This window comes from Giraffa tippelskirchi, chromosome 2 (assembly GCF_054371585.1).
Source record: "Giraffa tippelskirchi isolate mGirTip1 chromosome 2, T2T-mGirTip1v1.2.pri, whole genome shotgun sequence".
Classification (NCBI taxonomy): domain Eukaryota; kingdom Metazoa; phylum Chordata; class Mammalia; order Artiodactyla; family Giraffidae; genus Giraffa; species Giraffa tippelskirchi.
The window spans coordinates 62,444,106-62,468,114 of NC_137276.1; the positions used below are offsets into that span (position 1 = coordinate 62,444,106).

General features: G+C 37.3%; 1 protein-coding gene and 1 pseudogene across 7 annotated transcripts in view; one reads left to right on the forward strand and one right to left on the reverse strand.

Moving 5' to 3' along the window:
* ADK (adenosine kinase) overlaps window positions 1–24,009 on the reverse strand; it is a 519,359-nt gene that overhangs the window by 286,958 nt on the left and 208,392 nt on the right. The window lies entirely within an intron of this gene.
* On the forward strand, window positions 18,648–19,539 carry LOC145538245 (axin interactor, dorsalization-associated protein pseudogene; annotated as a pseudogene).

Here is a 24,009-nt window from a genome sequence, read left to right on the forward strand (position 1 = left end):
TTTTATGGACTCTGAGGGAGAAGGTGAGGGTGGGACATTCTGGGAGAATAGCATTGAAACATGTATATTATCATATGTGAAACAGAACACCATTCCATGTTCGATGCATGTGACAAGGGCTCAGGGCCGGGGCAATGGGATGATCCAGAAGGATGGGATGGGGAGGGAGGTGGGTGGGGGGTCCAGGAAGGGGAACACATGTAAACCCATGGCTGATTCATGTCAATGTATGGCAAAAACTATTACAATATTGTAAAGTAATTAGCCCCCAACTAAAATAAATAAATTTATAAAAAAAAAAAAATGTATTATCTGACAACTATAACTGGTATAGACACAGAAAGAAATCAATGGGGGGATAAAAAAGAGTTCCAATTCAGACTCATGTACCAATGGCAACACAGTATAGGCTACCGATGATATTTCACTGAGTTGAGGGAAAAGAGGATTATTCAATACACTGAACTAGGATAAGAATACAGGGTGATTCTTTACCCTTATACTTTAACCAAAAAAAATGTAAAAAAATAAAACCAGAAAGTTAGAAAATCCAGTGACTTCAAAAATAACTTTAAGACAAAGGCAGATATCCTTAACCACAGCAAGAACACCAAGTACTATAAAGGAAAAATCTGATAGCTGCGACTTAAAGTTAAAATCATTACAAAGAAGAAAAGAAGCATGTGCATGCCAAAAAGGGTGGAGAGAGGTCAGCATCCTTAATGTACAAAGCACTCTAAAAATCTATAAGAAAAAAATATGCAAGGTTGTCATAAGGATGGTGCTTCACAGAGTAATGGTCATACACAGAAGGACTTCCCTGATGGCTCAGTGGTAAAGAATCTGCCTGCCAATGCAGGAGACACAGGAGATGCAGGTTCAATCCCTGGATCAGGAAGATGCCCTGGAGAAGGAAATGACAACCCATTCCAGTATTCTTGCCTGGGAAATCTCATGGACAGAGGAGCCTAGAGGGCTACAGTCCATGTGGTCATGGAAGAGTTGGACACAACTTAGCAAACTAAACCAGAACAACAACACCACCAGTGTTCTACTAGTAGGTTCAATTTCTGTTTCTCAGTTTGATACCTTGGGCTTCCCAAGTGATACTAGTAGTAAAGAATCCGCCAGCCAATTCAAGACACACAAGAGACTTGGGTTCAATCTCTGCTGGGTCAGGAAGATCCTCTGGAGTAGAAAATGGCAACCCACTCCAGTAGTTCTGCCTGTAAAATTCCATAGGCAGAGGAGCCTGGCAGGCTACATACAGTCCATGGAGCCACAAAGAGTCAAGACATGATATAACCAATAATACACATATTCCTTTAATATAAGTAAAGAACACTAGCAGTCTGTAAAGAATAAGAATCAGCAGCACTATGAAAAAACAAAAGAACTCTTCACTGGCTTTCAAATCTGCATTAAGGAGGCCACTGTTGATGTTATTAAAATTTCTTGTTCCTAGTGAGGATGCCATATGTCTTTGAAGAAGCTACTCTTGCCATTCTCAACATACTGCTGAGGTACTTATGCAGTTCTAGCCCCTTTTGACCGACTCTAATAAGAGACTTTAGCTTTGAGCCTGTCTATCCAGTAAGTGTTAAATAAGTGGTAACAACTATATCATAGTCCCAAGTGCAGATTTGTGAATCAATCACAGGACAATTTTTCAGGCATATCCATATCTCTGATAGACCTACATTTTATCCCACCTATCTACACTTACAATGAAATATTCAATAGCAATGAACAATAAACGGGTATTTTTTGCACAGTAACATCAGATAATTATAGAGAAGCACAAGATCATTAAAATGGATAGAATTTGGGGGGAGGGAGATTTACATGCAGAGATTGCAAGGAGACTCTTATTAGTACCTGAATTATACTATCATCAAAATTAAAATGTTATTGGGCACCCACCATGGAATTATACACTTATTAATTCAATAAACTTCTATCAAGCTCTTACTATACCTAAGTACTCTGTGAGGGAATACAATCTCGAATTAAGGCCTTGAAGAGTTCATAGTCCAGTGGAGGAGGCAGCATGGAAACAAAAACAATGAGCATTATAAAAGATGTAGACACAAAACATTCTGAGAGCAACATGAAGTTTGGGGAGTAATGAGAGAGTCAAACAGAAAATGACGAGCAAGCTGGTTCTTGAAGGTTGAAGATCTTATCAGTTTGAGAAAAAGAGAAATAAAGTAAGTTATACACAAGAAAAACATATGGGCAAAAACACAGAGGGAAACTATGTCCATGGCTTACTCGGCAGATTAGTAAAACATGGGTTCTATAACAGCATATTTTATAAAGGACCAGCAGTCCATAATACGGAAAAGCAGGCTGCGATCACTGAGTTACACGACAAAAATGTATTTTAGTAAGATAATTTTGGCAACAGTATCCAGAAAACTAACCAAAAAAATATTGAGAGACAATTCACCATGGGTCTATCATGTTTCTGTAGGTCGTTATCAGATTTTGTTCTCTCTTTTTAAGGATGTTAATATAACAAACAGTCGTCAAAGGTAAAGATAGTGGCTTTATGTCAGGGTAAAGGTTGGGCAAGTTTCAGGGAGCATCTTTAAAGATTGCAATTTCTTTAATTCAGGATTCTTCAATTGTGATGCAAACTCTGTGAACACAGCTTCCCCTCCACATCGCCTCTGAGTGACTGAGGAATCAAACAGAACTAATGGGAATAGAAACTTAATGCTGCCTGCATTACTGTAAGTAAAAAAAAAAAAAAAAAAATTCCTTTGTCTCTGACCCAGGAGCTTCTTGCCTTCTGTCAACATCTAAGAAGCTGTGGCAGACCAATTTGCTAGCCTGCAAGAGGTATAAAATCCAAGACATTTCAGTTACTGACAAAAAGAAGAGGATGATAAGGAACAGGATACAGGAAGACCAATTAGCTGGCCATGCAGTACTGCAGAAAAAAGACAAGGATCTCACTCTCAAGAATTCTAAGGAAAGCAGGACACAGATATAGAAAAGGTTCTTTTAGAGGCAAAATGGATAAGACGAGGGACTGATTTTGAGTTCACGTGTGCTAAGTCACTGAAGTCATGTCTGACTCTTTGTGACCCTATGGACTTGTAGTACTCTAGACTCCCCTGTCCATGGGATTCTCTAAGCAAGAATACTAGGGTGGGTTGCCTTGCCCAGCCCTCCAGGGAATTTTCTGACTCAAGGATCAAACCAGGATCTCTTATGTCTCCTGCATTAGCATGTGGGTTCTTTACCACCAGCGCCACCTGGAAAGCCCCAAAGGACTGTTTAGTTATGGCAAATGAAGGAGAGTACATGTTGAAACTGACTATAAACTCTCTAACTGGATGACTGAGGGGGGATTACATTACTTATAGAGAAAAACTATGTAAGAACATAGGATGAAGTACTATGTGAAAAAGCTAGAAAAAGGTGAATTTCAACATACGGAATTAGGAGAACATTCATGTAGAATATCTACTGGTATATTGGAAAAAACAGTTTGTAGTACCACAAAAGGTCATGAATACTGAAAAAGCACTGAAAATTAGCTATTCTTGAAAGAGTCTGCAGACCCCTAGAAGACTCTGAAAACATGACAGGGTATTCACAAAGTCAATTCAAGTTTCAGACTATATGAAGATATTATTTGCATTTTTCACTATGCTGACATTTGCTTTTAAAGTGCAAACTGCAAATGATGGGTAAACTGCTAGTATCTAAGATAAATAAAGGAAGTGGAGCCACAGAACAGTAGTCACTGAATTCTTCACAACCTTGTGCTCATATTAAAAAGATACCAATTTATTAAATGAACAGCATGGGTAATATATTCAATAATGTAATACCTCTGTATGGTGACAGATGTTAACTAGTCTTATCATAGTGATCCTTCTGTAATGCACAGAAACATCGAATCACTAAGCTGAGCACCAGGAACTAACATAGTGTTATGTTAGTGGTTAAAAAACAAACTCATAGAAAAAAAGATCAGATCTGTGATTATTACAGGTGGGGAAGTGGTGGAAGGAATTGGATGAAGGCAGTCACAGGTACAAACCTGCAGTTATAACACAAATGAGAGTACTAAGGATTTAATGTACTAAGGGTTTAATGTACAACATAATTAATACTGCTATATTTTATATATAAAAATTAAGAAAATAAATCCTAACAGTTCTCATCGCAAGAAAACTTTTTTTTTCTTTTTGTATCTAGATGAGATGATGTTAACTGAACATTTTGCAGTAATCATTTCATGATGTTTGTGAATCAAATCACTATGCTGCACACATTAAACTTGTACAGTGCTGTAAGTCAATTATATTTCAATAAAACTGGAAGGAATTGTTTTTTTTTTTTTAAATGATACCAATTTAAGAATTTTTTGAAGCAGCAAAAATCATCATTTTTATTAAGCACTGATCTTTAAATACATATCTTTTAAATGCACTGTTTAAGAAACTGGAAAAGTATGAATGAATAAAATGGTTTCCTAAGGAAAAACTCGTGATGTTGAGTTTCTACATGAACTAAATTGCTTTCTTTAGGGAAAACTATTTTTAATTTAAATAATGATGGACAAATGACAGTTACTAAAACTTGAGTATTTGGCAGATATATTCTTAAAAATGAAAAAAAGTAAGCCTGTCACATGAAAAAAATAACTGTCAGGATTTATTCTTAATAATGAAATTTGAGCTTTCAACTGAAAATTATAATTGTATAAATCACATATTCACCACTGTGAGATTCCCAATACATAAAAGACTGTTTTCTTGAAACTGGGAGTGATACTGACAAATGAGAGACAGTTTACAGCATTTGAAAAATCTGGATAATTTAATGAATAAAAACTTTGCAAATGAACAATGCACCATAGTAAAAGTCACATATGGGAAGAATTTCTATACAAAGAGTTAAAAAGACCGATAGATACATATATCTTTTAACACAATATATTTGTTGATATACAGTCAACACATATACAATTTATATTTAAAGTGAACAATTCAATAGCATTTAGTATATTCAGAGCTGTGCAAGGATCACCACATCAATTACAGAACATTTTCAACACCCTAAAAAGAATCCCACATCACTTAGTCACCATACTCCTAAACCCCCATTCCCACAAATCCTAGGGAACAACCAGTGTATTTTCTGTCACTATAAATATGCACATTTAGGATATCTCCAGAAATGGAATCATAAAGTATGTGGACTTTTATGAGCGGTTTTTTACGCTTAACACAATGTTTTCAAGATTCAACCACATTGTAGCATGAATAAGTATTTCATTTCTTTTTAGTGACAATATTCTATGGTACAGATACCTCACATCTTGTTTATTTATTCCTCAATTGATGGACATGTGGTTTTCTCCCACTTTTTTGCTATTATGAATAATATATTGCTATGAATATACATGTACAATTCTTTATGTAAAGATATATATTTTCATCTCTCTTGAGTATATACCTAGAAATGTTGAGTCATATGATAACTCTTATCTTTTGAGGAACTGAGAGACTATATGCCAAACTAGCTTTACCATTTTGTAATCCGACCAGCTCAACATCGTCACCACAATTTTTATATATGGTGTGAGACAGGGTATGGGTTCATTTTACTGTATGTACCTTTCCCAGCATCATTTGTTGAAAAGGACATTCTTTCTCTGTTTGATTCTCTTGATAGTCTTGTCAGAAATCAATTAACCGTAAATGGATAAATTTCTTTCTGGACTCTAAAATCTGTGACAACTAGATCGGACAAAGGTACAAACATAACTCATTGGAGAAAGAATAGTTTTTAAGCAAACAGAGCTAGAATTATTAGATAGCTACATAAAAAAATTTTTATCTATTCTTCACCTGTAAACAAAAATACTTCAGAATGGATTATACATCTAAATGTAAAATCCCTTACCAATGGATTCTTAAATATACAGCTTTAATATAAAACTGACACTCTATAAATGCTAGTGGTATTACAATTTTTTACCATTGGAAAATTAGCATTCCATACACAGATAATAGTGTATCATAATGACTGTAATTTTCCCCTAGTGCTGAATGTTTACATTGTTTTCAGTCTACTTTATTATAAAAGCTGCCTTAATATATTTACATATTCCTTATTTAAATATCTAACTACTACTATAGGATACCAAAACTAGGAATTGCTGCATCAAAGATTATGTGCAAATAAATTTTTTAAAATACTGCCAAATTGCTCCACAATAAGGTATACCTAGTTTTCACTCCCATATAAAAGGGTACAAAAGTATCCTTTGCTTTTCAATCTCCCCACACTGAATTCTAATCAAATTACTTACAACTAAGTGATATGCAAATCTGGTGACTTCTGTTTTAACGTGCATTTTTATTGTTAACTGGGTTGAGGTTTACTTATCAGCAATTCATATTTCTTCTTATATGAATTGAATTACTCATCATATCCTTTGTTTACTTTTACAGTTGGGCTTTTCTTAATGCTGCCAAAATTCTAAGAATTGGTTAAGACTTTAGGAACATTAATTCTTTGCCTGATAAATGTTGCAAATATTTTTATTTCATCTTTGTTTATGATGTATTTCACCTACCACTTTTGAATTTAATGTACTTTAATCTTTAAGACTTACAGATTAGAAACAACAGTAAGACACAGACAGAGAAAGATAAGCCAGTAAAAGGTACAGAGAGCTCCAAGTTAACACGAACAAAGAAAAGAGTGCTATTTGTCTTGAAAGCCGATGGAAGAAAGTTTTAAAACGGAGGAAGTAATCAACAAATGAAATAATCTTCAGTGGGTCAATTAGAATTCATATTTTTAAATGGTCTCTAAACAGCAATTATATTATTAGTGACTTCTGTAAAAATAAATAAATAAATAATGTTTTCAAAGAGAGATAAAGGTTGAAATCTTAAAAGTGGGAGGTAAAGCAGTGGTGATAATGAATATAAACTCTTCTACCTAGACTAAGGGTAGGAGGGAAGGTGGAAGGGTAACAATTTGCAGTTTCAGAGAATGAGAAAGAAAATGGAATAGAACCTAAAAAATAAAATTATATACACAGGTTTGAAGACAATGAGGAGAGAATGTGAAAAAGTTGAAACCTGATGATTTCTGTTATATGTATAGAGAAGGATATGAAGTCATTTGCTGAGAACAGGGTAATATGTTAAAGGAGATTAAGAGAGATCTAAACAAACACCAGGGCTTCCCTTGTGGCTCAGCTGGTAAAGAATCTGCCTGCAATGCCAGAGACCTGGGTTTGATCCCTCGGTTGGGAAGAACCCCTGGAGAAGGGAAAGGCTACCCACTCCAGTATTCTGGCCTGGAGAATTCCACAGACTGTAAAGTTCATGGGGTTGCAAAGAGTCGGACACTACTGAGTGACTTTCATTTTCACTTCAAACAAACACGAAGGGAATGACAGTTGGGAGTAGAAACTCAAAGTATTGTGGATACAGACATGTCTGAGTCCTTTAAAATGCCTAGAAAATGCTTGCATATGGACAGACTCAATGAATACGTATAAAGTATGACCAGATTTTGATAACTAAAAAATATACATGCTTCAAGAAATTTAGTTTTTATATGACTTTTTAATAGAAAAATTTTATATAAATCAGTATACACTACTATGATAATTACACAGTGACATGATTTCCAAAGAAGAAAATATAATTCTATTTGATTTAATGTCTATAGAATCAGATTAAAACTTTCATACTAATGGGCTGGCAAACTGATAAAGCGGCACCTATTAAAAGTTATATTTGCCGTATAGGATCAAAAATTTGTAAATATCACTAAAAATGGAATTTTTAACTTATCAAGACATATAATATTTTAATACATATAGAACCACAGAATTTAAAATTTCATGATGTAAAATATAACAAATTTTTAATTAATCAAGATTATACCTAAACTATATTACCATTAATAACTGTCAATGAATCATTTGCATAATAAAAGCAAAAGTAAAAAGTACTAAAATTGCTAATTAATGTTAAAATTATATTTAAACAGACTTAGAATAAAGACTTTAAATGTATTCAGCTCCTAAACATACACTGAAAATTATTATTTTTATTTAGTAAACTAACACCGAGAAGAAATTAGGTCTCATGCATTGGAGAAGGAAATGGCAACCCACTCCAGTGTTCTTGCCTGGAGAATCCCAGGGACGGAGGAGCCTGGTGGGCTGCCATCTATGGGGTCGCACAGAGTCGGACACGACTGAGGTGACTTAGCAGTAGCAGTACATAGGAACTCTCCTGTATTACTCTAAAAGTTTTTGTAAATCTAAAATTATTCCAAATAAGTCTACTCTCCTACTACTGTTGGTGGGAATGTAAACTTGTGCAGTGACTACAGAGAACAGTATAGAGGTTCTTTAAAAAAACTAAAATAGAACTAACATATGATCTAGCAATCCTACTCCTGAGCACACATCTGAAGTAAACCGTGGTTCAAAATGATACACAGATCCCAATGCTTGTTGCACTGCTATTTACAATATCCAAGACATGAGAGCAACCTGAAAGGATAAAGAAGATATGATACTTACATACAATATAATATACTCAGTCATTAAAAAGAATGAAACTATGCCATCTGCAGCAAAATGGATGAACCTGGAGATTACCATACTAGGTGAAGTCGGTCAGACATCAGAAGACAAATATCATAAGATACTGTTAATATGAAGAATCTTAAAAATTGATACAAACTTATTTACAAAACAGAAACAGAATCACAGACTTAAGAGAACGAACTTATGCTTATGGTGGGGGAAAGATGGGGATAGGGATAGATTGGAAATTTGGGATTGACATACACACACTGCTGCTGCTGCTGCTAAGTCGCTTCAGTCGTGTCTGACTCTGTGCGATCCCACAGACGGCAGCCCACCACCCTCCCTCGTCCCTGGGATTCTCCAGGCAACAACACTGGAGTGGGTTGCCATTTCCTTCTCCAATTCATGAAAGTGAAAAGTGAAAGTGAATTCGCTCAGTCGTGTCCGACTCTTAGCGACCCCATGGACTGCAGCCTACCAGGCTCCTCTGCCCATGGGATTTTCCAGGCACACACTACATTTCAAATAGATAACCAATAAGGATCAGTCCTGAGTATTCACTGGAAGAACTGATGTTGAAGCTGAAACTCCAATATTTGGCCACCTCATGGGAAGAGCTGACTCATTTGAAAATACCCTAATGCTAGGAAAGATTGAAGGCGGGAGGAGAAGGGGACGACAGAGGATGAGACAGTTGGATGGCATCACTGACTCAATGAGCATGAGTTTGACTAAACTCCAGGAGTTGGTGATGGACAGGGAGGCCTGGCATGCTGTAGTCCATGGGGTAGCAAAGAGTCGGACAAAACTGAGTGATTGAACTGAATTGAAGGAACTACTACATAGCAAAGGGAATTCTGCACAAATATTCTGTAATAATCTAAATGAGAAAAGAACTTGAAAAAAATAGATATATGTATAACTGAATCACTTTGCTGTACACCTGAAACTAACACTGTAAATCAATTAAGTCCAATAAAAAATAATTTCCACACATTTATTTTAAAAAGCTAAATATAAAATTACTTTTTTAACTTTTTACCTTGAAATAATTGTATACTTAAAGAAAACTTACAGAAATAATGCAAAGAATTCTCATATACACTTCAAGTTATATTAATATATTATAATAAAATTATTATATAATAATAAAATTATCACAATCATGATATTGCTTTCTTATTTTGAAGTCATTATTCTGCAAATCAAAAAAATCTTCTCTGTGTCATAAACTAATTATTTTTTGGCAAAATTTTGACATGGTTTGTTGACTTTCAACTCAAGTGATAAATAAAAGGATACATTTCAATTTGAAAGCGGGGTAAAAAATAAGAGTACTGTTTTCACGTAGCAATTGCAGTTGACCCTTAAACAACACAGGTTGGAACTGCATCGGTCCACTTATACACAGATTTTTTTCAATAATAAATACAACAGAACCACCCTATAGTTTTTAATATAGGATGATTAAAGTCATCCAAATTTAATTTAGTTCAGTTCAGTAGCTCAGTCGTCTCCGATTCTTTGCGACCCCATGAAACGCACGCCACGCCTCCATGTCCATCAACAACTCCCAGAGTTTACCCAAACTCATATCCGTCGAGTTGGTGATGCCATCAAGCCATCTCATCCTCTGTCGTCCCCTTCTCCTCCTGCCTTCAATCCTTCCAGCATCAGGGTCTTTTCCAATGAGTCAGCTCTTCGCATCAGGTGGCCAAAGTATTGGAGTTTCAGCTTCAACATCAGGCCTTCCAATGAACACCCAGGGCTGATCTCCTTTAGGTTGGACTGGTTGGATCTTGCAGTCCAAGGGACTCTCAAGAGTCTTCTCCAACACCACAGTTCAAAAGCATCAATTCTTCAGCGCTCAGCTTTCTTCACTGTCCAACTCTCACATCCATACATGTGAGAAAAGCCATAGCCTTGACTAGACAGATCTTTGTTGGCAAAGTAATGCCTCTGCTTTTAAATACGCTATCTAGGTTGGTCATAACTTTCTTTCCAAGGAGTAAGCGTCTTTTAATTTGATGGCTGCAATCACCATCTGCGGTGATTTTGGAGCCCAAAAAAATAAAGTCTGACGCTGTTTCCACCTCTATTTCCCATGAAGTGATGGGACCAGATGCCATGATCTTAGTTTTCTGAATGTTGAGCTTTAAGTCAACTTTTTCACTCTCTTCTTTCACTTTTCATCAGGAGGCTCTTTAGTTCCTCTTCACTTTCTGCCATAAGGGTGATGTCATCTGCATATCTGAGGTTATTGATATTTCACCCAGCAATCTTGATTCCAGCTTGTGCTTCTTCCAGCCCAGCGTTTCTCATGATGTACTCTGCTTATAAGTTAAATAAGCAGGGTGACAATATACAGCCTTGACGTATCGCTTTCCTATTTGGAACCAGTCTGTTGTTCCATGTCCAGTTCTAACTGTTGCTTCCTGACCTACATACAGGTTTCTCGAGAGACAGGTCAGGTGGTCTGGTATTCCCATCTCTTTCAGAATTTTCCACAGTTTATTGTGATCCACACAGTCAAGGCTTTGGCATAGTCAATAAAGCAGAAATAGATGTTTTTCTGGAATTGTCTTGCTTTTTCGATGATCCAGCGGATGCTGGCAAATTGATCTCTGGTTCCTCTGCTTTTTCTAAAACCAGCTTGAACATCTGGAAGTTCATGGTTCACGTATTGCTGAAGCCTGGCTTGGAGAATTTTGAGCATTACTTTACTAGCATGTGCTGCTGCTGCTGCTAAGTTGCTTCAGTCGTGTCTGACTCTATGCGACCCCATAGATGGCAGCCCACCAGGCTCCCCCGTCCCTGGGATTCTCCAGGCAAGAACACTGGAGTGGGTTGCCATTTCCTTCTCCAACGCATGAAAGTGAAAAGTGAAAGTGAAGTCACTCAGTAGTGTCTGACTCCTAGTGACCCCATGGACTACAGCCTACCAGGCTCCTCCATCCATGGGATTTTCCAGGCAAGAGTACTGGAGTGGGGTGCCATCGCCTTTTCTGGAGGAGCCCTTACAAATAGCTAAGAAAAGAAGAGAAGTGAGAGGTAAAGGAAAAAGAAAGATATACCCATTTGAATGCAGAGTTTCAAAGAACAGCAAGGAGAGATAAGAAAGCTTTCCTCAGTGATCAATGCAAAGAATTAGAGGAAAACAACAGTACGGGAAAGACTAGCGATCTTTTGAAGAAAATTAGAGATACCAAGGGAAGATTTCATGCCAAGATGGGCACAATAAAGAACAGAAACGGTATGGACCTAACAGAAGCAGAAGATATTAAGAAGAGGTGGCAAGAATACACAGAAGAAATACACCAAAAAGATCTTTAGGATCCAGATAACCACAATGGTGTGATCACTCACCTACAGCCAGACATTCTGGAGTGTGAAGTCAAGTGGGCCTTAGAGAAACAAAGCTAGTGGAGGTGATGGAATTCCAGTTGAGCTATTTTCAAATCTTAAAACACGATGCTGTGAAAGTGCTGCACTCGATATGCTAGCAAATTTGGAAAATTCGGCAGTGGCCGCAGGGCTGGAAAAGTTCAGTTTTCATTCCAATCCCAAAGAAAGGCAATGACAAAGAATGCCCAAACTACCACACAATTGCAGTTATCTCACACACTAGCAAAGTAATGCTCAAAATTCTCCAAGAGAGGCTTCAACAGTACGTGAACTGACAACTTTCCGATGTTCAAGCTGGTTTAAAAGAGGCACAGAAACCAGAGATCAAATTGCCAACATCCACTAGATCACAGAAAAAGCAAGAGAGTTCCAGAAAAACATCTAGTTCTGCTTCATTGACCAAGCCAAAGCCTTTGACTGTGTGGACCACAACAAACTCTGGAAAAATTCTTCAAGAGATGGGAATACCAGACCACCTTACATGCCTCATGAGAAATCTATATACAGGTCAAGAAGCACCAGTTAGACGGGACATGGAAAACTGAAGCTCCAATACTTGGGCCACCTGATGTGAAGACCTGACTCATTGGAAAAGACCCTTATGCTGGGAAAGATTGAAGGCAGGAGGAGAAGGGGACAACAGTGGATGAGATGGTTGGATGGCATCACTGACTCGATGGACATGAGTTTGAGCAAGCACCAGGAGATGGTGATGGGCAGGGTAGCCTGGCACACTGCAGTCCATGGAGTTGCAAAGAATTGGACACAACTGAATGAATGAACTGACTGATTGATCTTAAATGTCCTATTTATTACATAAGTTAAGGATTTAAGAGGGGTTAACAAATGATCACGGGGCACTTAATAACAAAAAATACAGTATAAAATATAGGCAACTAAGTTAACTTTCAACAATTACACTTTATAGGATCCCAGGAGTCAACTGATACCAAAAATTACCAATTAACAGACACCCAAAAAAGTCTATTATTCAGAGAAGCGGTTTCTAGGCAAAGTAGAAAAAAAATGGAATATTTGTTTACAAATAATTTATTGCCCATGTCTAAGAAATAATTGGTACATGCTGAAAATTCCCTGAGTACTAAGAAACACACATTAAAAGATGTGATTAAACAAAAACCACAAACCAAAAAACACAAAACAAACAAAAAATGTAATCAGTCTCCAGAAATTACATGCACTAACAGAGAACAGACACTCAAATTAAGCTTGTAAAGTAAGCCCTTTAGATAAAGCAGAAAAATGTTGTATGTAAAAACCTTTCATTTGGAAAGTGCATGCGAGTGCAAGGTCACATCAGTCGTGTCTCACTCTTTGTCACCCTATGGACCATAGCTCACCAGGCTCCTCTGTCCATGGGATTCTCCAGGCAAGAATACTGGAGTAGGGTGCCATTACCTTCTCCAGGGGATCTTCCTGACCCAGGGATTGAATCTGTGTCCCTAAGGTCTCCTGCATTGGCAGGTGGATTTTTTACCACTGGCATCACGTATGAAGCCCTTGGAAAGTAGTAGATTTCAGGTTTGTTCCATCTTTGAAAAATTTGGAGGTAACATAAAAAACATTAAGGGATATATGAACTCTCTCTTGTAAAACCTAATCTCTTTCATACATTTAGCATTATGGCTAAATCTTCCAGTTCTATCAGAATATAAGTTATAATAAATATACGATCTTCAAAAATGTGGATGTTAGAAATCTAATCTGAAACATTCAGAAAGTTAAGGGAAACTGACTATCTTTGGAGTGGTGGTGGTAGATAAAACTTAAGATTATAATTTTTCCTTGCCAAATCATAAAGTTACCATTGCTAATATATACATTTCATTGTGAATTAACTTTTCATCATGATCTGTTGCTTGAAAAACCAACACTATGATTTAAAATATTAGACAATCAGTAAAGGTACCCTCAATAGTTTAGCATATCTCCATGATAATAAATACAAGCTTATTTTCAAATTACCTCAAAATTACCCTGCTGCTGTTGCTAAGTCTATATAGTCTTCAAAAATATTAATCAAAGATTCTTATATTCACATAAGAATGACTGCAAAAAACACACCTATACCTTATATTCGCATTTATCCCTGATTGTCAACTGAAACATTAACCTGGTAAATGTTTATTACGTACTCACAAGAAAGCAAACAATATTTTTTTAAAAAAGAGAAAGTAGTAAACAGAGAATATCAGCAATTACTTCAGCATTAACCAATGACAGCTAGTTAATAGACAAAGGAAATTATACCCTTTTTGTAACTGCTCATTAGGGTACGAAGAAGTGTTAGGAGGAAATATTCTATACTGAAATTTTCAAAAGTACTGGATATTTTAGTATTAAAATTAAAAAACAATTTGCTGCATTTTAAGGACAGAGAGTCCAGAAATGCTGGTAATATTCAAGCAACTATTTAAAATGATAAAGAGATAGTTGCTCAGTCGTTTTTGATTCTTTGTGAGGCACAAACTATAGCCTGCCAGGCTCTTCTGTCAATGGAATTCTCCAGGCAAGAATATTGCATTGGGTGGGCCATTCTCTTCTCCAGGGGATCTTTCCCACCTAGGGATAGAACTGGGGTCTCCTGCATTGCTGGCAGATTCTTTATCATTTCAGCCACCAGGGAAGTCCCATTTAAAATGAGACTATAATAATAAAGAACTTCTAAGGTGAAAATGTAAACTCTTCTTTGATGATCATTAAATCCAGAAATATCTTGGATCTGATCATTTAAAAGGTATTTCTGAGTTAAAAACAAAAGACAATCAGCCTAATAATTACCCCAAAGAAAATATATAAATGGTCGACAAGTGCATAAAAAGATGTTCAATACCATTAGTCATTAGGGAAATAACACAGTGATGAAATATCACTATATGTAAAAGATTGGTTATAATTTAAAAAAAGAAAAGAAAGGGTGAGGGGATAAATTCTGGCAAGGATCTGTACAAACTGGAACTCTTAATACATTTCTGGTGAGAATGTACATTGTTGCTGCCAGTGTGGAAAGAGTTTGGTAGTTCCTCAAGAAGTGCAGATTTACCATACGAACCATCAATTAAATCCCTGCAGGTATATACTCAAATGAATAAAAAAGAGGCATTCAAACTCTGTGGACAACCCAAATGTTCATGAACTCATGAACAGATAACAGGATACAGCCATATAATGGAATTATTATTTAGTTACAGAAAGGAATCAAGTGCTAATACATACGATAATTTACGTGAATCACAAAAATATTATTACATATAAGTAAAAGAAGCCAAATAAAAAAGGTCATATAAAGCAATGATTTCATTTACATGAAACATTCAGAAATGGCAAATCCATTGTAACAGATAACCTATCTGTGGTTGTCAGGGGCTGACAGGAGGGAATGAGGAATGACTGCTTTCATTCTAGGGTTTTCATTTGGAGTGATAAAACACATCCTAAAACTAGACACAGAGTATGGTTGCACAGTATTGTGAATTAAATAATTCTACTGAATTGTACATTTTAAATGATTCATTTTATGTTATGTGGATTTTACTTCAGTGAAAAAATAACACACAAAAAAAGGAAAGACTCTTTACCCTAACTGTTAACGTTACCCACTGAAGCATTCTAAAGAAGCAACATCACAAAATTTGTCTTTTAGTAGTGTTTTCAGCAGCTCTGTAGAAGACAAACTGGTGGAGAGACAAATAGCCGTAGCGAGAACAGAGGGAAATCATCCTATAACTGAGAAAAGAACAAATGAGAGTAAGGGAGGAAGGAGTATCAGAGAAAAATAAAGGGGAACAGTGAAACCCAGGGGAGACTTTCCAAGACTGCCAAGCAGATAAAGGAGAGGAAATCACAAACAGTGACTGTGACACTCCAGCTTAGTGTCAGAATATGTCAGAAAATGAGCTGGAATTCATTTATTAGGGGGCTATGAGAACCCAAGAGAAAACAGTGTGTAAAGATTTAAAGGAGAAGGAAAGAAACACTGCAAGAATTAAAACAAGAAGATACAGCTATGGAAAAGGAGGGAAAGGAACCAGAAAAGGAAGAAAACCTGAGGAACAGGTATCACAGACGTGAAGCCAGAGAGGAAAAAAGCTTCAAACTGGTGGTAGGGTCAACACTGATAAATGAGTCAAATGAAATGACAACTATAAAGTATTCAGTGGATTGGATGAGCAAATCATAATCAGTGGCTCCTACTACCTGAGTTTCACAGAAGTGGTAAGAACAATGAAGAGATAAAGAAGTATAGACTGTATTTTCAAGAATTTCAACTGAGAAGGAAACTAGATAGATAAGGCAGATGTTGGAGAGAGATTTTCTTATTTTATATTGGGATGGGAGAGAAATTAAGCACATTTATAACAAAGATAGTGAAGACCAGGGAGGGGATAAGATTTGAAGGTAGACTCAAGGATGAGAATAAAAGCACAAATTAAGGATGTTAGATATAAAATGAAAGGGGAATTAACTAATTCTCAAATATTAGATAGAAACAATAAAATAAAGATATGGAAGCAGTTAAGCATGACTATGCAACAAGACACTGAAAACACTTCTTGAAAGCCAAAATAGTTGCTTAGTTGAGAAGCTGGGAAGGTATCTCCTGGTGGAGGGATAAGAGACTGGGTAGATGTGAGGATAGGAAAAAATTATTAACATAAAATCTAGAGAAAATAAGAGAGAATGCTAAAAGCAAATTAAAGAACTGAAAAGAAGTTTCACCACCTACACTGTGCTGGGAATGTAAATTGGTGCAGCCACTTACATGTAATGGGGAACATTACAAAGTTTCCTTAAAAAACTAAAAATAGAGTTGCCATATAATCCTGCAATCCTATTCCTGGGAATATATCTAGAAAAACTCTTACTTAAACACTGTGATGTTCACAGCAGCACTATTTAGAGTAACTAAGGGTGGCTCAGACATTCAAGAACTTGCCCGCCATGCAGGAGACCCACGTTCAATCCCTGGGTTGGACGATTCCCTGGAGAAGGGAATGGCTACTCACTCCAGTCTTCTTGCCTAAAGAATTTCATGGACAGAGTAGCCTGGCGAGTTACAATCCACAGGGTTGCAAACAGTCAGACATAAGTGAGCAACTAACAAGATGTGGAAGTAACCTAAATGTCCAGGAAGTAAGTCAGATTCAGTTCAGTTCAGTCGCTCAGTCGTGTCCGACTCTTTGCGACCCCATGAATTGCAGCACGCCAGGCCTCTCTGTCCATCACCAACTCCCTGAGTCCACCCAAAACCATGTCCATCAAGTCGGTTATGCCATCCAACCATCTCATCCTCTGTCGTCCCCTTCTCCTTCTGCCCCCAATCCTACCCAGCATTAGGGTCTTTTCCAATGAGTCAGCTCTTCGCATGGCCAAAGTATTGGAGTTTCAGCTTCAACATCAGACCTTCCAATGAACACCCAGGATTGATCTCTTTTAGGATGGATTGATTGGATCTCCTTGCAGTCCAAGGGACTCTCAAGAGTCTTCTCCAACACCACAGTTCAAAAGCATCAATTCTTTGGCGCTCAGCTTTTTTCACCGTCCAACTCTCACATCCATACATGACCACTGGAAAAACCATAGCCTTGACTAGACAGAGTTTTGTTGGCAAAGTAATGTCTCTTGCTTTTAAATATGCTATCTAGGTTGGCCATAATCTTCCTTCCAAGGAGTAAGTGTCTTTTAATTTCATGGCTGCAATCACCATCAGCAATGATTCTGGAGCCCAAAAAATTAAAGTCTGACACTGTTTCCACTGTTTCCCCATCTATTTCCCATGAAGTGATGAAGTGATGGGACCAGATGCCATGATCTTAGTTTTCTGAACATTGAGCTTTAAGCCAACTTTTTCACTCTCCTCTTTCACCTTCATCAAGAGGCTCTTTAGTTCTTCTTCACTTTCTGCCATGCAAATATCATATGACGTCACTTATTTGTGGAATTTTAAAAAATGATACAAATGAACTTACTTACAAAACAGAAATAGACACACAGACATAGAAAATAAGCTTACGGTCACCAACAGGATAAATCAAGAGTTTGGAATTAACTTCTACACACAACTACATAGAAAACAAGCAAACAACAAGGATCTACTGTAGAACACAGAGAACCATATCCAGTATGCTGTGATAAACTATAATGGAAAAGAATCTAAAAAAGAATAAATATGTATAATAAATATATTTTATATATATAATCATTTTGATGTACACTTGAAACTAACACATTGTAAATTAATAACTCAATTTAAAAAAGGAAAGAAAAGAAGTTTCAGGGCTCAACTTAGTTTGGAAAACTGAGTTACTCTGCCTATGTACAAAGAGTATGGTTTTATGCAAATTTCTACTCATCACTGGAATCAAGACTGCTGGGAGAAATATCAGTAACCTCAGATATGCAGATGATACTACTCTAAAGGCAGAAAGTGAAGAGAAACTATTAATAAAGACCCTCTTGGTGAGGGTGAAAGTGGAGAGTTAAAAAGCTGGCTTGAAACTCAATATTAAACAAACTAAGACCATGGCATCCGGTCCCATTATTTCATGGCAAACAGAAGAAAAAGTGGAAGTAGTGACAGTTTTTCTTTTCTTGAGCTCCAAAATCACTACAGGAGGTGATTGCAGCCATGAAATTACAAGACACTTGGTCAGGCAAATGGGCTTCAGTGGCTCCTTGGCAGGTGGCAGCAGTGGCCATAGCGGTTCCTCCTGGCCTTGTTAATGTTGGGGCCAGGCCCAGGGAAGATGACGCCCTAGAGCCCGGCCTTTCCTGGGGTGGGGGGGGGGGACGGGGTGGGGACCAGCCATGTCGGAGGTGACCCAAAGTCTGCTGCAGTGCTGGGGTGCCAGTTTTAGGAGAAGCAGAAGATCTGAAGAAGCTAGAACCAATCCTAAAGAACATTCTTACATACAATAAAGAAATCCCATTTGATGTTCAGTCTGTCCCTTTAAGAAGAATTTTAGCACCTGGTTAAGAAGAGAATTTAGAATTTGAAGAAGATGAAGAAGAGGGCGGTGCTGGAGCAGGGTCTCCTGATTCCTTTCCTGCCAGAGTTCCCAGTACTTTATTACTGAGGTTGCCATCAGAATCAGGAATGACGTTAGTCACTATCAGAATTGAGAAAGCTGGCCTGAAAGATGCCGGGCAATGCACAGATCCCTACATCACAGTTAGGGTAAAAGACCTAATGGCATAGATTTAACTCCTGTGCAAGATACTCCTGTGGCTTCAAGAAAAGAAGATACGTATGTTCATTTTAATGTGGACACTGAGCTCCAGAAGCATGTTGATAAATTAACCAACGGTGCAGCTATTTTTTTTAATTCAAACACTACAAGCCTAAAGAAAGGTTTACCAGCACCGAGTGTTTTGCTTTCATGGAGATGGATGAAATTAAACCTGGGCCAATTGTAACAGAACTATACAAGAAACCCACTGACTTTAAAAGAAAGAAATTGCAATTATTGACCAAGAAACCACTTTATCTTCATCTGCATCAAACTTTGTACAAGGAATGATCCTGACATGAGCATCCTGGAACTTCTGTGAATCTCACCACTCCATAGAATCCACCATAGCTCTGTGTAGCATACGCACCCCTGAACAGGCAGGAAGCAAGCCGGACACAGGTTGGCAGACCAGAGTGAGTTCATTACAAGCTTTAGCACAGAATTCAAAGTCTAGCATCACTGACAAAACAGACTCTTTTGGATACAGGCTTACTGTAGATCCTGAAACCTTTTCACTTTCTTATTAATTGTGCAATTAACAGTCTCTTTTCTATTCTACCACTACTCCCACCATGCCTCCTGGAACAACACTGTTGTGGGTGGGATATTCTTGTCCTCAAACATAATACAGCAGTAAGAATGTGCTAGAAAAAAAAAAAAAAAGAATGTGCTAGAATGTCCACTTCTGCTCCAATATGCTCTTTAGCAAACTTTGGGTTGATGTGGGGAGGAGAGCATGAGACTGCTATAGAGGAAATGGGACCAATTACGCTGCCCAAGGTCAGTCTGGAAGTTTATAGGCTGCTCCTTAGAGACAGCCTCAATTTACCCCAATCTCATGGCTTTCCTGCCTAGAAATCATGTGCCTTGGCCAGTCTCCCACATGGGAGTGTTTGCAGGTTGTAACTGGGATTTTTCCAGATGACCAGATTGTTTTTCTGAAAGTGACCATATTTTTAGTCATGTTGATTAGCTTTTTTCCTATATCACATTGTTACTCTTTCTGATAGTGATTCTAGGGTTAATGATGAAACCATTTCAGAATAATTACAAATTCTTAGTGGGGTTATAATGTCTTCTAAATCATGTAATCTAAAAATAATTTGAGTCAGATGCTAATGAGATATTGTAGGAATAACTGCTATTTTTCTGACAACTGATTATGAAACCTTAAAACCTGCATACCTCTTCTACACTGATGAGTATGCAAATCTGGAGATATTCTAATTTTTCTTATATAGGTAGATAGGACTGCCATTTATTTAGATATGCTGACATTCATCCATATGGAAATATGCAAGTCATTAGCTTATTATAATATGACTATTTACATTCTTTTGACTTAATAATGGAGCTTAAATAAAACTTTCATAGTACATACACTGTGGATATTTTACATAGAACAAGAAGATTTGGGGTGGGCGTTCTGTGGGTCAGACGTGGAGCCCACATATTTAATATTCACTATTTTAAATGACCAACACTAGAACGAGCAAAATGCAGTGCCAGTACGTGGCCTATTTTTAAACTACTGTAACAAGCCTAGTCATACCATTCAGTATGTTTGCTTTTTAAAATAAGTAACTACAATTAAGTTTCAGCTGTTACACTTCAGGAGACCTAGTCTCCACTTTCAGTTGGCTGTCGAGTCAATTCTCTTTACTATGATAGATGCACGAATTCTCAACAAAATTGTCTTGCCTCTCATTTGATTAGGTTAATTCCAAAATCATTCCACCCACAATATCTTGAGGGGATGAAGAATCTGCCTTAATAAATTACCTTGTTGTTCATGCAAAAAAAAAAAAAAAGACTTAATTCTTGGAAGGAAAGTTATGACAAACCCAGAAGTCATTGCTTAGTTGCTAAGTTGTGTCCAACACTTTTGCAACCCCATGGACTGTAGGCCGCCAGGTTCCTCTGTCCATGGGATTTCCATGGACAGAGGAATTTCCCAAGCACGAATAGTGGAGTTATCTCAAAGATAATTATCTCAAAGATAATTTCCTTCTCCAGGGAACCTTTGCGACCCAGGGGTCAAACCTGTGTCTCCTGCATTGCAAGTGGATTCTTTACCACTGACCCACCAGAGAAGCCCCCGTGATAAGCCCAGACAGCATATTAAAAAGCAAAGATACCACTTTGCCAACAAAGATCCATATAATCAAAGCTATGGTTTTTCCAGTATTTGTGTATGGATGTGGACCATAAAGAAGGCTGAACACTGAAGAATTGATGCTTTCAAATTGTGGTGCTGGAGAAGACTTTTAAGAGTCCCTGGGACAGCAAGGAGATCAAACCAGTCAATTCTAAAGTAAATCAACCCTGAATATTCATTGGAAGGACTGATGCTGAAACCTCAAAACTAGGGCCACCTGATGCAAAGAGGCCACTCACCGAAAAAGACCCTGATGCTAGTAAAGATCGAAGGCAACAGAAGAAGCGGGTAGGAGAGGATGAGACAGTTAGATAGCATTATCAACTCGATGGACAGGAGTTTGAGCAAACTCTGAAAGACAGTGGAGTACAGAGGAGCTTGGTGTGCGAAGTTCATGTGGTTGCAGAGTCAGACACAACTTAGTAACTGAACACCATCACCAACCCATTGCTTATACAGAAATCATCCCGATTTCTTCTCACATGATACGCAATTTCAAATAACTATGTTTCAGAATATCACAAACAACTAGACAGTATTTATAAATTACATATCTTGATCAAATTTTTTCATAATTAATAGTTTCACTATACTTAGAAAATATGGCTATATTTATGTATGGATCTGTACAGATATAATAAGTATTTGTTGATGACAACTTAATTAAAACAAAAACACCTTTGTCTTCCTCCTGCAGCCAAACGTAAGATAGAGAATTTTTCACTCTGAGGAAGGAAGCTTTAGTCTGTTTCTTATCTCTTTTACTATGAACTGTAATATATATAATGTAAAACATACTGTATATATTGTGAAAGGGTTTGAAAATAAAACCATATTCATATACAAGTAATCTGTATGCTTTTGTAGAGATTCTCAAAATAGAAAAAACTACATTCTTTTGGTCACAAACAATCTTCACATATATATCTCACAATGAAATGTGAAATAAATGGCCCATAGGTTAGACACAGATAATGTTAAATCAACTGTTCAATGCACCACACTTCATTTTAGAAGCCTATGCTAATGCTAAATCCAGGGATTTTTCTAAAATGTTCTATAACTTACATTACAAATTATTCCTCAAAACACAGGATTAATAATACCCAAAATATCACATAAGTAATGTCACTTAAAATCAATATTTGTGGATATTATCTCATGGTAATTCCATAACAAGTATAAAAATACTCTCTAATTTTGTTTTTTTGGCCAGCTTCATGGCATGCAGGATCTTGGTTGTTCAAGGAGGGATCAAATCCACGTCCCCTTCATTGGAAGCATGGAGTCCTAACCACTGGATTGCCAGGGAATTCCCACAATTTTTATTCAGTGACTATTTATAAAAGTCATTGAACTTTTATTTTTCAATGTGTTCTAATTATACAATATCTGTATTGTTATAAACAGAATTTCATCCTGAGATATTCCAGCCACAGCTTATCACATTTTTTAGTGTAACATATGGGGATGACGAGGAAAACATTCAGACGGCTCATGAGTCAAAGGTGAGAAGTGAAAGTGAAAGTTGCTCAGTCGTGTCTGACTCTTTGTGAAGCCATGGACTATACTGTTGGTGGAATTCTCCAGGCCACAATACTGGAATGGGTAGCCCTTCCCTTCTCCAAGGGATCTTCCCAACCCAGGGATCAAACCCAGGTCTCCCACACTGCAGGCAGATTCTTTACCAGCTGAGCCACAAGGGAAGCCCAAGAATACTGGAGTGGGTAGTCTATTCCTTCTCCAGCAGATCTTCCCGACCCAGGAATCTAACTGGGGTGTCCTGCATTGCAGGCGGATTCTTTACCAACTGAGCTATCAGAGGCAGAGTCAAAGGTAAAAGTATACAAATGTGATATAAAACATGTATTGGTCTGCTTTCATAAAATTCTAGCCATTAGCACAATATTTTCTGGTTATATTATCTACCTATAAAAAAGTTTCAAACTACAGGTCTGCTACTTACTAACCATGAGACCCTGAACGTCTTCTATAAACAGCTATTAACTCAAAAAGTATCAAGGGTCCGCTATTTAACTGTAGGTACGTGCTAACAAAGTAGTCAGCCAGTGTTTGCCTATTCATCCCTTTCTCCCTTTTTCTATATCCAAGCATGTGCGTGCATCCACAAACACTCACACACACACACACACTACAACCTCCGGATTGAGACAAAGATAATCTATTACTCATGGCAAAAACAGCAGCAAGAGAAATATCTTAGTGCTGCCTTTTTGAGCACAAGTCCTCAGGGGACAATGCAGTAAGGACAGGATGCTACTAGTGCCAGCGAAGAGCATCAGAGGACAGTAATTTCAAAATTTAGAAAGCGATCTGCATGGGGTAGCTGCTCCAAAGTGAAAGAGTGTTCATTACTATACTAATACAGACAGTCCTTGACTTATGATGGCTTGTTCTACAATTTTTGGATTATGATAGTGGGAAAGCTATACTCATGCCTGGCAGTCCAGTGATTAGATTCCATGCTTCAATCTCTGGTCAGGGAACAAAAATCCCACATATGGCCGTGGACAAAAAGAGAAAGAAACTACTATGAATTCAGAATTTTCCCCAGGCTCGCAATGTTTTTCAGTTACTCA